The sequence below is a fragment of the Amblyomma mixtum genome, chromosome 7 (assembly GCF_055824585.1).
Source record: "Amblyomma mixtum isolate Tamu chromosome 7, ASM5582458v1, whole genome shotgun sequence".
Lineage (NCBI taxonomy): Eukaryota > Metazoa > Arthropoda > Arachnida > Ixodida > Ixodidae > Amblyomma > Amblyomma mixtum.
The window spans coordinates 26,147,705-26,160,285 of record NC_143018.1 but is presented as its reverse complement, the minus strand read 5'-3'; the positions used below and the strand labels follow the sequence as shown (position 1 = coordinate 26,160,285).

Here is a 12,581-nt window from a genome sequence, read left to right as displayed (position 1 = left end):
TGCATCAACTGTTCAACACTTTCCAGCCACAGGCCCTTATACAGCGATATTTCTGAATTATTAAGGGACTTTACGCCAGTTTAACAGTGCTGTCATACACTGTAAACACAAATAAGCCCAAATAGGAGTATAAATGGCTACTGCCCGCTTTTAAACTCCTTTTTGAAGATTGCGCAACCGGCGGTAAGTAGTAAAAAAGAGGAAATCCTCCTTTTTTACTGCCGTCGCGAAGTCGAGGAGTAAAATAAAGCATTTACATGATTTTACTACTTTTCCAAGCAGGAGCATGTCGGCTTCAATACTCCTTCAGGCCCTTTATGCACTCCTTAGTGTCTGCCCGCCGCCTAGTGGCAGCTGCCGGTTCGCTGCACTTGCAGGTGACGAGCCGGCTGTGTCGTCGCTGCCTGGTCGCTTCTCGCCTCTGCTTTTGCTGCTTCACGCACGTTTGTCATGTTACGAGACACCGGATCGCCGCAGCCTCGCGCACCAATGTGCGCCACAGACAGTGCCTGTGAAGCCTCCAGTGTATTCGGAGAACGCTTGGTGTTGCATCGCCTGCGACGGCAGTCTGCGAGAGGCTTAGCCAGCCGAGCTCAGTCGAGCCAACATGGCGGTGTGTGACGCGTCGACTTCCCCGCAGCCGCCAGCTTGCCACCCGCTCCTTTGCGCGCTCTTGTCGTGACGTAAGACTGGACATCATGGACCTTAGCAGTAACGTGCTGCAATGAACGTCTCACTCAAGCCAGCAATATGTGCAGAAGCAGCGGCTAGTCATTCATTGTCTACGCAGCATACAAGTGTTGGCCGCTGCCGTTTCGCCGCGCCGACATGGCGGTGTGTGTGTGACGCACCAGTTTTCTCGACATCGTCGGCCCCTCGTTCTTTCGCTGTATTGCAAGAATACTAAAGACCTGATTATCTTAGTCGTGTGTACTGGTAAGCAGTATTAAACTCTCCTTTGATGCCATAGATGCGCATGCACTTAACGCCGCTCCCTTTTCAGTGTGCGTATTGCTGTGAACCACGGATGCGCCGAGATGAAAGGCTTAACGAGAACAGCAAAACAGCAAAGGCTTCATTGTGGTCCGGTGGAGCCAACTCATACAGCAGGCATGAAGTAAGTATCTGAGAGATTTGTTGTTGCATGCAGCTGAAAAAAGAGTGTGGCACTGCAGTCGTGGCTGTTACGCTAACATGTACAGCTGGAAGTATGGTCAGTTCTTCTAGGGACCAAATTTTCTTCATGCGTTCACGCCCCATGAATATGGAAAAGCTGTACAGGCAATGACAAGTGAAAATGCACAGCCTTGGGGTCTGTGAGTTTTTGTCACGTTATTACGAACAGTGCTGAGAACCCTGCCCTAATCGGTTCCTTCCTTTCCTGTGTTTTAAGAGGGCCTTGTTATGCAAACAATGCAAGCGATTTTATTCTTTTCAGTCATAGCACAGGACATGGCGACGCCTTAGCGCTCAAGGAGACTAGCTAAACTGTTACATTTTCCGAGTTGGTGGCATCTTAACGTTGCAGCGATTTTCGGCAGCGGACATGAGGTGGAAACCATAGTGAACGCTGCCTTTCTGGATGGTTAGGCGTCTAGTTCCAAAATGTGTTATCTTGTAAGCTCTTCGCAGTTGAAAAATGTTAAAAGAAGTTTCCACTTCGCGTGCAGTTTCCGAACACATTCCATTTTGTGAAACTCGTGGAGGCAAGCGTTCCGGTTCAGACTGCTGATCCCGGGAAGGCAGCGAAAGAAAAAGAATAAAGCATACGCCAGTGTACAAGATCCCCTGCTCGTGCTGGACGTAGTACATTGGCGAAGGCAAGCATTTCCCAGAAAAACTGAAGCAGCACAAAGCGGATGCCAAACAAATGAACAAGGAAGGAAGCGCGGGTTGACAAGACTGACTTCCAGGGAACTATCCTTGCATCAACTGTCTACGACTAGTGACCCGGCGGATGACTAACCGCAGGCTTAAAAAAGGCAAGCTGTGACTCACTCGCAGTCACACCTGCTGAAAGAACCAAGAAGATTCCGAAACGTGTTTTTTTTTTTGGTTAGCGTTCTTTCCTGAAAGTATATTCCTTTCCCAGCCAGATAGACCTGTCTAGAATGTTTTCTTTTGAACCCTGGCCACGAATGTGAGGGCAAAGCTTAACAGAAGACAGGTGGCGGCGGGAGGGTGGGTCTGGTGGTAGCTTTCTATTCCTAACAATGCCTGATATGTCAGTTACCCTCGCCCTGCCTTTGACCTATACGCAGAATGACGACGTCCTGAAAATGCGTAGCTGCGGGCTCTCCCATCAAGGAAATTGCATGTAGGCTTCCGTTGCGTGTATGCAAAGCGCTGTCTTTTGTTTGCATGTTCTGATTTCAATAATTGGTTCTGATATGGTGCCTGAAAAGCATGAGGAACCTCTGACAAGTAAAGAATATTATACCTCAAGGCCTCTTTCGGTGCAGGAACGCAGTCAAAGGCAGCGCGAATGCGCAAGTGCCTCAGTGAGATCATTTTATTTTTTGAGTTTTATGCTTTGCGGGGAAAATGTTCCCTATCGATGCTGCTTCCCATTCGCCGTATTGCCTTAACGTTTACGAAAGCGGCTCTCTGAAATTTGTGATTCCCTGAAAACCGCGTTTAGCGGCTGTCATCCGACAGGGTACAGGTATGTATTAGCTAGTTGATTGCCTACTATGTTCTGCTAGCTAATATTTTGTCATCAAAAACGTTTAAACTTCAATAATACCTACTTTACTGAAAAGTGCACTCTGAACGGCTTTGGGACATTGCACTTCTACACTTGAAGCACGTCATACTTCAAGCTTAGAGGTGCAATTCCTCTGATGCACTTTTTTTTCTAATCTTTCTTTCAGAAGGAGCCTGTATGTTGACAGCGAAGCATTTCAAGGTTCCCTCCTTGCTTTCAAGTGTGGCATCTCTATTTTCATTCCTTTGGGTATTTCAATTCTGTACCCAAAGACAGCGCGGGTTAAGGTACTCTTCTTTTCTACAGGGGCCAAGACGTTGGTTCTCTGTAACCGTCGAAAGCAAGCTGCCGAACACATGTCTCAAATGTTTTGTACCCAATAAAATATTGTTTGAAATAAATCAGTGTAAGTTCATCGACGCATTTATCCTGGAATATCAAGCTCTAAAATGAGCCTTCCATACGAATACTTTATTTCAAATCGGCTTCCGCATCAAGTGAAGTAATATACTCGTCTGGGAATCATAAATGTAACCCTAGAGTAAGGAAAATTTCTCCAAAAATTTCCTGTCAAAACTACTTAAAGGAACAGGTACGTACTCCTGAAATGTACTATAAAGGTAGCTGCAAAGGAGTATATAATACTTCTATTAATTGCCATGCTAACTCCTTTGTGATCACAAATTTACTCCTAAATAAACTCCCGTCTGCACAGCGGTAACACTTTACTCCTTCTAGCACTCCGAAAGTACCCCTTCAAGCAGAGGAGTAGACGATATACTCCTATTCTGAGGAGTATATGAAACACCTTTTCGGGAGTGCGCTACGCGATGAGCCATTTACTCCTATCCGGGTGTTTTTCGGTTTGCAGTGTAGGCGTGGTACTGTAGGCAAAAACGCCCGCGTGCTGATGCTGGCCAAAAAGGACGTTATCTACCAGGGACTGAACCATGAGAAGTATGTAAGCAGGGAATAGGGAATAGTTGCTGTTGGTTCACAATTTCCAATTATTACCCTTCCCTCTCTGCAGGCCGATGTTCGGGTTCCAGCACTGAGCCAAATAGTTACAGTGTGGCCAGGTTCTTTCCTTTCCTTTATTCTAGTAATACACAGTACTACCACGACTGGAATACAAAACAGTCCAGAAGACTGGCACTAAGAAAGTTACAAGCAGCGCTAACAATTACTCGTTGCGAACAAAAATACATTATGCAATGTACCAATGTCATGCCAGTGCGGGTAATTGTGCTTGATATTCGAGTAGGGGCACACACGTGCGCTTTTATTTATTTATTCTTTACCAGAAAAGGGCTGACCGAGGAGCAGACGTTTCAAGTGCGGAGATGAGGTTCTGATAAGCCTTTTCGGAGCCATGACGCTTTTGCCAGATACGTTTCCACTAAAAGAGACATAGAACTAACGACTTATTGGCTTCAACATACTTTGCTGTCTGTTCATAGATAATATTATTGTAATTCGAAGCACCGTCATTTTAAGAAGACACTGACGGTAAAGACGTTATTTTAATTGGAAACATAGCGTTAATAAACTAGAAAAGGCAAAAAAAAAACGAAATACAGATATAGCTGCGTCACTGGCCGGATTCAAAAGTAAAATTAACCTGCGGTGCATCGACACAGTTTCCTGTGCGCGGACCCAGGGACTAGACTACAACGCACTGGTCACTGATTATGGTCAAAAAACAAATTACTTATCATCCAGGCGTGGTCTGGATGATAAGCGACTCGAGGTTTTCGGCAGGCTGACGCATTATTTTCCATTCTCACTATCTTTGCTTCGTCCCAGTTAATCTGGTGGCCAGTATCCTTCGCGTGCTCGGCGATTGTGTTCGTTGTAACTTTTTCGGTACGTACTGTCACGGACAAGTCTCCAGGACGCGGAGAAGGCGATCTAGGTCCGTAGGTGCCACGCCTGCCAACGAACATCCGTTTTCACTGCAGCACACTGGAACACGTAAGTCCGACTATCACTTTCGCAAGTTTGGATTTAATCAACTGCCTAAGAACGTACGGAGCTATCGGCTTTTGTTCCCGGGTGTGCGTCGTGGAGAGTTTTGTCCCCAATAGTACGTCGTTCTGGTGTCCGTTCAGGCCTCTCGTGAAGTCTTTTGTTTCGCCTATGTACACCCGGCCAAATCTTTAACCGGCTAGGGTCTTGCATTGATAAATGCACCTTGTAAAAGGTTGCTTTTGTCTAAACCGCTAGCATATTCATGCTGGAATTTGATGCTTAAGATGGCATTAGGAGGTCTCTTTTTTTTTCACGTAATATTCGAGTGGAGTACTTTCCTGTTTGGATAAAGTTATTATAAATCCGAATCGTCCGCATCTACGAAGAGCCAAAACAAGCGGCATACGCAGCAATGGTTCTGGTCCATATGGCCTCCTCCTTTAGGCAAACTACCACTCCTTTCATGGCGGACAAGTCGTTTACCCAGAGTAGGTGCAAATGCGCCACCAGAACCATTGCTGCGTATTCCGCTTGTTCAGGCTCTTCGTAGTAGCAGACGATGAATATTTCTGACAACTTTGATCTAAACACGCAAGTACTCCACTCGAACATTATATGAACAAAAAGGAACCACGAAATGTCCTCTCACGCGTCGAACTACAGCATGAATACGCTCGCGGTGTAGCCGAAAAGAACCTTTAGAAGGTGCATTTAGCGACGCATCTCCCGAGTTAGTTAAAGATTTGGTCGGTGTACTACACTGATGAACAGTCGGCGCAGGCAATTTTGTAAACGACTCCAGGAAACTTCCCACGATGGAGCTGATCCTTCACGTTAAAAAGCTCAGTCCATATCTTGCTTGTTGGGACATGCGCAATATTGATTCGCGCTGGCGGAAAATGCACGCAAGCGCCTCGTTGATTCCTGCAACATGACCGTGGCTTGTTTCTATTTCGTTGCGTCATCATTTCTGCTTTGCCTGGAAGCAGGCTGTTTCGGTGGCGCCAATGTTCTTTCAGAATTACGGATGAACCAAAGTGGATAGCAGTTTTTTTGCAAGTAGTTTTCGATTATTTTCATCCCGTTGTTTAGAACGATGTGTTCACGGCGTACTTCCCTGGCACGGTTGATAGATGCAACCCCTGAGCGCTAACACACTAAACAAGGACGATGGCACCTTGCATCCGATCTCCACCAAATCACTAAAAACACTTCAACAAAAAAGTGCTAAAAAAACCGGGGGCGTCCAGACGGTAGCCTCCTCGTGAAGAAGGGAGCCGTAGCGCTCCCGAAACGTCATTTGTATTTTGACCACGGTCAGCGACCAGCGAACTTCATCAGCCATGATTTCTGGCCAGACGGCATACCGTCGAACCATCGACTACAACGCAATTCACTTCAAAACGGTGATCACGGGGTCTTTTTCGCCATAGACGTCACGACTTTTTATTGAGCGGCGGAAATCTTTTAGCAATATAGTAAAGCATCTATTGTTGCCAGATAAACATCAACATGCCCAGAAGGAGCTGCAGAATCTATTTTTACTAAGAACAAAAAATCGGTGGACTTTCTATCGGTCCCCCTTTTAAAACGTTGCAGGAATCCAATTTGTAGCTTCGTCTGCACAATCATAGAGGTCATAGTAGTCACGGTTATAGCCACGTGAACTGAAAAAAAAAAAACCCTCGTCACCATGCATGGAGGAAGGAAAGAACTCAGGAGAGAACAAAAACAAGTTTCTGCTCACAGCCGCACCTGCAAGAGAACATAATCTTCCGCAGTATGCAGCCACACCACAATAGCATAATTACATAGCGTGCACAGCAGCTACTGCATAGAGGCTGGCGGTGGTATGTATATCCGACTTACGTTCACCCCTTCTGCGGCTTCAGAAGAGCGCATTGCGGACTCAACTCGCAATACTGAACTCGTACAAAGCACACTACTTTGTTATTCTCTCTAGTTCGCGTCTATCGATTAAACCCTTATGCAAGTTAAACGTTTGCAAAATAATTTACGCCACTACACAAACCAATGAACCATTTTCGTTAAATAGGAACGATTATATTGCCACAAAGAAACACTATGGCAGCAATAAGTCAGAACATTAATTTTCCGCATGCAACGCTTAAATAGCAAACGATTGTTACAATTTAGCGGCGCACTGATGTTGAACGTACAGCCGGCCAAATGTTTAGCTGGCGTGCGTGACGCCCGTGGTTTTCGTGCTCCTGCCGCTTATGACGGAGCAGACTTGCGAAAACATCAAATCTAAGCACAGGCTCACTAACCCTGTGCTTAATATTGAGCTTTCCGCAAGTTTGCTTCGTGGTAAAGAGACGGAGCGCAAAAAAAGCGGCCGTCGCGCACGCCAGCTAAAGATTTGGCCGGCTGTACGTATGGCCTGAAGATGTCATGCGGTCTATAATGTTTACTGCTGCTCTAAACAATCTTATGTATAATAACTACTCAATGCTTCTAGTCTTTCCAGAGGTGTAGTTTGTTGCTTTTGCGGAGCTCACATGTAATGCAATGTGTATATTTTACTACCTCTATTTGTACAGTGGGCAAAACACATGTCTAGAACGACCGAGATATGTGTTCCCCAGCTCCTAAAGCCGCTGCGACCAGGAAGGCAAAATATGACGATGAACTCCTGAGTTTAACTGCAGAGGCTTACATCCAGACATTGTTTAACCAAAAGTTATCGCGTGCTCAGCCTGAAACACACCCATAACGTGTTCTAGGCAAGCGTTTTGCCCTCTGTACTCGTTCCTTCAAATGATGCTCTATAATATTAATTGCGTACAGTACAGTGAAACGTATTTAAGTATTTCGTTGAGTTATTTTGTTGCGCAGGCCGAATAGTGAACTTATCTCTTATTGGGCCCGCAGCTAGTGTCTGGCTATGGGCCCAAACACCTTTTTGTATTTCTTGTCATATAAGGAAATAAAAATTCGAAAATATCATATAGGACAGCAACTCCACCTTAGGCATGTCGTTGACAGATAGCTTAGCCGCCTGGCCTGTGCTAAGGACTGCGGAGAGCTCCTCCATTTGAAACTCCATACGACAAGGGCGTCATTCCGTCATAGCCCCCTCAACGACTTCGCCTTCATAGAACCTCGATTGCCGAAGGTACCGGCCAGTGCACTCGCAGCTACAAAAGCCTTTTCGAAGCTGTCGAGCCGAGGTAAGAGTAGGCATCCCTTCATTCAGGAGGTACTGAACTTCGGTGGCATCCTCAGGGAAGCTAGGACGTCTTCTTAAACTCCTTCGGAAAGTGGACAGTTTATGTAGATGCGCTAGCACTTTCTAGATTACAACGCGCGCAGCGAAGTCGTCCACTGGTCTGATTTCATTGAATAGCTTAGAACAACTTTTAATTCACCACAGGGCATGAGAAAAAAAAACACACCAACATTAGTTAAAACGACTTAACAGCACTTCTGTTCTATTCCACACTGCCTGTGTTTATGGTGCGCTGCCAATTCAAGAATAAGTGAGAAACTAGACCAGTCACGACGCAGCAAGGCCTGGAGTCGGTACCACACTCTATTGCTTAACGACTTCAGCGCAGAGTGCGCTCACGAAAAAATATCAAAATACTGCTGACAGGAGGAAACAAAAATCATTCCCAAACCAAAACTACTGGTGCTGACCCCCAGAACTAAACAAACAAAAAATTATTGCAGCAATTGCAACTCAACCTGGGCTCTAATCTATCATAAATGTGAACAATGTATCAAATTAAACTGTCTGACGTCAATGCGTACTGAAGGTAACATCCTAGATGGCCAAATTTTTAAAGAGCTCTGAAGACCTTACTTGGGCAAACAAACCTAAAACAATATTGGTAACCAAAATGGCCCGCTTATAAGTCGCCGTACTTCGGCCTCGTCATTACAAAGCCGGCGGTTTTAATGTCATGGCCACGTCCAAGCCCATATCAGTCACACTACATGTTGCGCCAGTGACCAGTCCAGTTTGTGACCAGTGACAGTTTGTGCTTATTACGGTGATAAAAAGATATTCCACTTGTAACGGGCAAAAACACCCAGCGCAGATCTTCTCAAAATATTTTTTTCCCCTGAGACAATCACTTCACAAAATTTGCACACACAGGCCTTGACAATCGTGACGCAAATATCTGAAGAAAACAAATCGCGAAATATCTTAAGTCTTCAGCACACATTCCCGCAGAGAGTTGTTTCTGGGAAATTCTCGCTCACTCTAGAACGTGGAAAGTGAATTTCCTCCTGAGAGCCACGTACACACGTAGGCTATACAGAGCTGGAGAACCCAGTCAATCCAGGAAGAACCGCCGCATCTTGCGTTACAAGTGACTCGTATTTGAGAAGGCATCGACGAGGCTTCGTCATCGGCGCCCCAGAGGGGCACTGGAATGCCCTCGCGAAGTCCTCAACGTACGTCGGCGGCGTGTTGATGTAGCGCACAGCATCGGGCGCGTAGTCCTTCGGGCAGCGGTGGTGGGTGCCCAAAATGTAGAAAAGCTGCGCTTCCGAAAGGCGCCAAATACTCCAGGCAAGCTTGACAGTGTGCCAGTCGGGCCTCTTAAGCGCCCTTGAGATTGATGATAGGCCCAGTGCAGCGACGGTGGACGCTTCCTCAATCTCCTGACCCTCAGTGTCGCTGCCGTTTAAGTAGTTGTGTACAAAGCACTTCGTGAAACTTTCGATGTTCGCCAAAGTCTTCAATGTCCAGTTCATTCTGTAGAGTACCATGTACCACAGACCCTCCGCCATTAGGCGGCCCAGAAGAGCGGCGTTCGCCAACTGATTATCGCCGGGGCCTGAGTATATATAGCCGTACATGGGTGCCGGTAGAATCAGGCGTTGTTCCCCGAGAAATTCCATGGCTTCGTAGGTGACGATTCGCGCGTCACGCGCACTTAGTACGCGCTCCCTGACCACGTCGATATGGTACGCGCGGCCTCTAAGCAGATTCTCTGCGAAAACGGGTGATGGTCTTGGCACCACGACTCGAGTGGCGTTTTTTGGAGTAACCAGGGAAACATCTTTGAAGAACGCTGCAAGCCGATGGAGGTCTTCAGCTTCGAAAAGCGAGCTCTTCTCGCAGTCCGAATAGACAGCTCTTTTCGCGAAAGAGAACATTGCCACAGCTTCGGCGTCTTTTTCACGGGTGGTAAACACTTCGGACGTGAACGCATACCAGGTCTTCGACATTATTGTCACGCTCTTCACGCACAGGTCAAAAAGCACCCGGGAGGACCTGTCGTAAGCCTTGTAGAACCCCGTCGCAACGAGTGCGACGCTGTGCGACACGAGGAACGCAGTAATCTTCGCCGCGGCGCGGCCATCGGCGTCTTTCATCTTTGCGGCGATAAGGTCGTGGATCAGCCGGATCGTCTGGACATTCAGGACCTCAACCGATCTCACGTCTTGCAACGAGTAATCCACAGAGCTCAGGCCTACTTCGAGGTCGTCGATGTCCCAGACTTCTCGATTGAAGGCCTCGCGTCCTGAGGGCATTGTGTACGTCGCATTGTGACCAACGACTGCGGACAACCTCTTGCACACGTCTTGTACCAAACTGGCCACGTCCTTTAGCTCGATCTTTGTGGTGTTCATGTACTCATTCAGTACTTTGGCCGTAGCGGCTATTGCATCAGAAAAGACACCACTGGCATCGCACATGAGAAAGACCTTCAACAGTATGGATAAACTGGCTGGCCTGAAAGCGACGAATATTGCGGACGGGATTAAATACTTAACTGAGACCGTGACGATGAAGCCGAACGCTCTTCTGGTGTCAATTTGTCCGGGTCTTTGCCATGCGTTCCGGATAAAAGCGGATGCCAGGGTAGTCAAGAAGAGCTCTCGTTGCGGAATGTCGCCCACGCACGACTTGTAGTAGGCCGTGAGGAACTGTCCAGCATCGCGTGTCTCCGCGTCCTTAGGAATGAAGCCTGTGACCAAAGCGTGCAAGAGGTCAGCATCTCTGTCGTGGCGCCTGGAGTGCCCGTTTCTGATGACGATGGAGCACACGTATGCGAAGAAATCCATGCAAGGTTTGAGGCTGGTGTTGACGTACGCGACCAGTTCTGCGGCTTGACGCGGGCAGCAGAAGGCGCCCTTCGTTTCGTCGCTGTCTGCCGTCCGACGGTTGATGAGGTAGACGCTGATGATGGTCAAAACGATGGCCACGATCGCCGCTGTGGCAGCTGCGACGGACACCAGGAACAGCAGCTGACGTGCAGCGTCTTTGCTGCGCGGAGAGACGGGCGCCTCTTGGAGAGCAACTGCAGCTTCGCCGTCCAAGAATCGAGGCCTGCTGGCGACGTCCTCCATTCCACTTCTTCTTCTCCTGCTCTTTCCCCTGCTTCTTCCGTCCTCCTTTGCAACTTCATAAAACAAATGATTTTATATCGCCTAATTTTGCTTTCAATCCTCTTGGGGTCTACTTCGGTCTTGTCGGTCCGAAGTTACCTTGGGAATCGCTGGAAATGAGCTGACACAGAAGCTTGCCCGAGCCACACACAGCCGGTCTTTACATAGTCTTGGAAGCAAGTACGTATCGACTCAAAAGCCTTTTGCTCCGACGTGTGGTTTTTTTTACGGCATTCAGCTGAAATGGAATTCATGTACATGGAACACTGCGAGGACTTTTAAAACAAAGAAATTCCTCTAGAGTGCGACTGGGTGCGGCCTCGTTCGTAGGTTCCTCACGCTAATAATTTCGACGACGAAAATTTGCGAGGAAATATGTGTTTAGGCCAACAAATTTCAACGCGCATTAGATGCAGTGTAACTATTTTGGTAACTGTCACTAGTGTAGATACGCAGCTTGTAAGATGCCGTCCTTTTGTAGGTAAAAACATTTACCTTTTTTTTTCATTTCATATGAGGATTTACCTTAAAGGCCGCTTTCCGGTTATTGCATAAGAGATGGGAGGAGGAAGAGAAGGAAGAAAGTTTTATTATAAAAGCCTGAGGACATCATCATCATCATTGTCTTCTTGCGTGGAGCCCTCGGTTCAGGGATCCATGCGCCGCCGCGATTCTGCAGGCCAGCCAGAGCATATAGAGCAGTTGTAGCTCGTCTTGCGAGTTCGCACCGGTCACAGCGGCCTCAAGGAAAAGGCCTCTCAGTCCATGACCTCGTTATCCACCGCTATCTTCTCGGCACGCTCGATGAGCCCACGCTGGTCGGTGGGCTACATGCTTAACAGGGCATCTACCCAAGGGGTGGAGTGAGTTATGGGTGGAACGCCACCCATAACTCACTGAATGATACAATGTAGGTCGGTGTTCTTGGCAGCTCGGGCATTTGTCCGGGCAGAGGGTGGGGAAGAACAAGTGTTTGCGACGTAGGTGGGATGCGTGTGAAACTGGAGTTGACGCCATGCCACATCTTCGGCCTTGGTCAATGTTGGGTGTATTGGCGGCAGTGTTCTTCTTTGTGTGCGGAAATACTCTGGGATGTGAGTGTAAGTATGCAGAGCCACGAAGGCGCCCTTTGTGTCTGATTCCTCCTCCGCTTCCGTCGACAGCGCCCGGAAGGGAGGCATGACCAGGTGTCCAAACGATGCGCACGATGAGGAATATATCGGGATTGATTGTTGAAGGCGCGCCCGCGAAGCCTGCAAAGATAAGGTACTCTTCGCGAAGACGCTACACGCTGCCTGTGAGTCTGTAATTACTGTACATGTCGGACTGGCGTGGTGTTCATCATGTGTGGTCATGTGGTGTTTCGAAGCCAGTTCTACGCATAGGCGGTCTCCTCAGCAGCCGTGCTCGAGCTCATGCCCCAAAGAGAGCCCCTAATCTGAATTCAGCTAGTGGCATTTGTAACCGCTAGTCACATAGCGTCTGCGCCGGACGGGTATTTCGCTGCTTTTGGTCAGAGCCGTATTGGCGC

The 12,581-nt window shown here is 47.7% G+C and overlaps 1 long non-coding RNA gene across 1 annotated transcript; it reads left to right on the top strand.

Annotated features, from left to right (window-relative positions):
• The first annotated feature begins 151 nt into the window (after nt 1-151).
• LOC149335399 (uncharacterized) lies at nt 152-3,108 on the top strand. Its single transcript, XR_016284485.1, has 3 exons — nt 152-936; nt 1,004-1,117; nt 2,874-3,108. It is a non-coding gene; the product is annotated as an uncharacterized LOC149335399 (long non-coding RNA).
• The last annotated feature ends 9,473 nt before the right edge of the window (nt 3,109-12,581 follow it).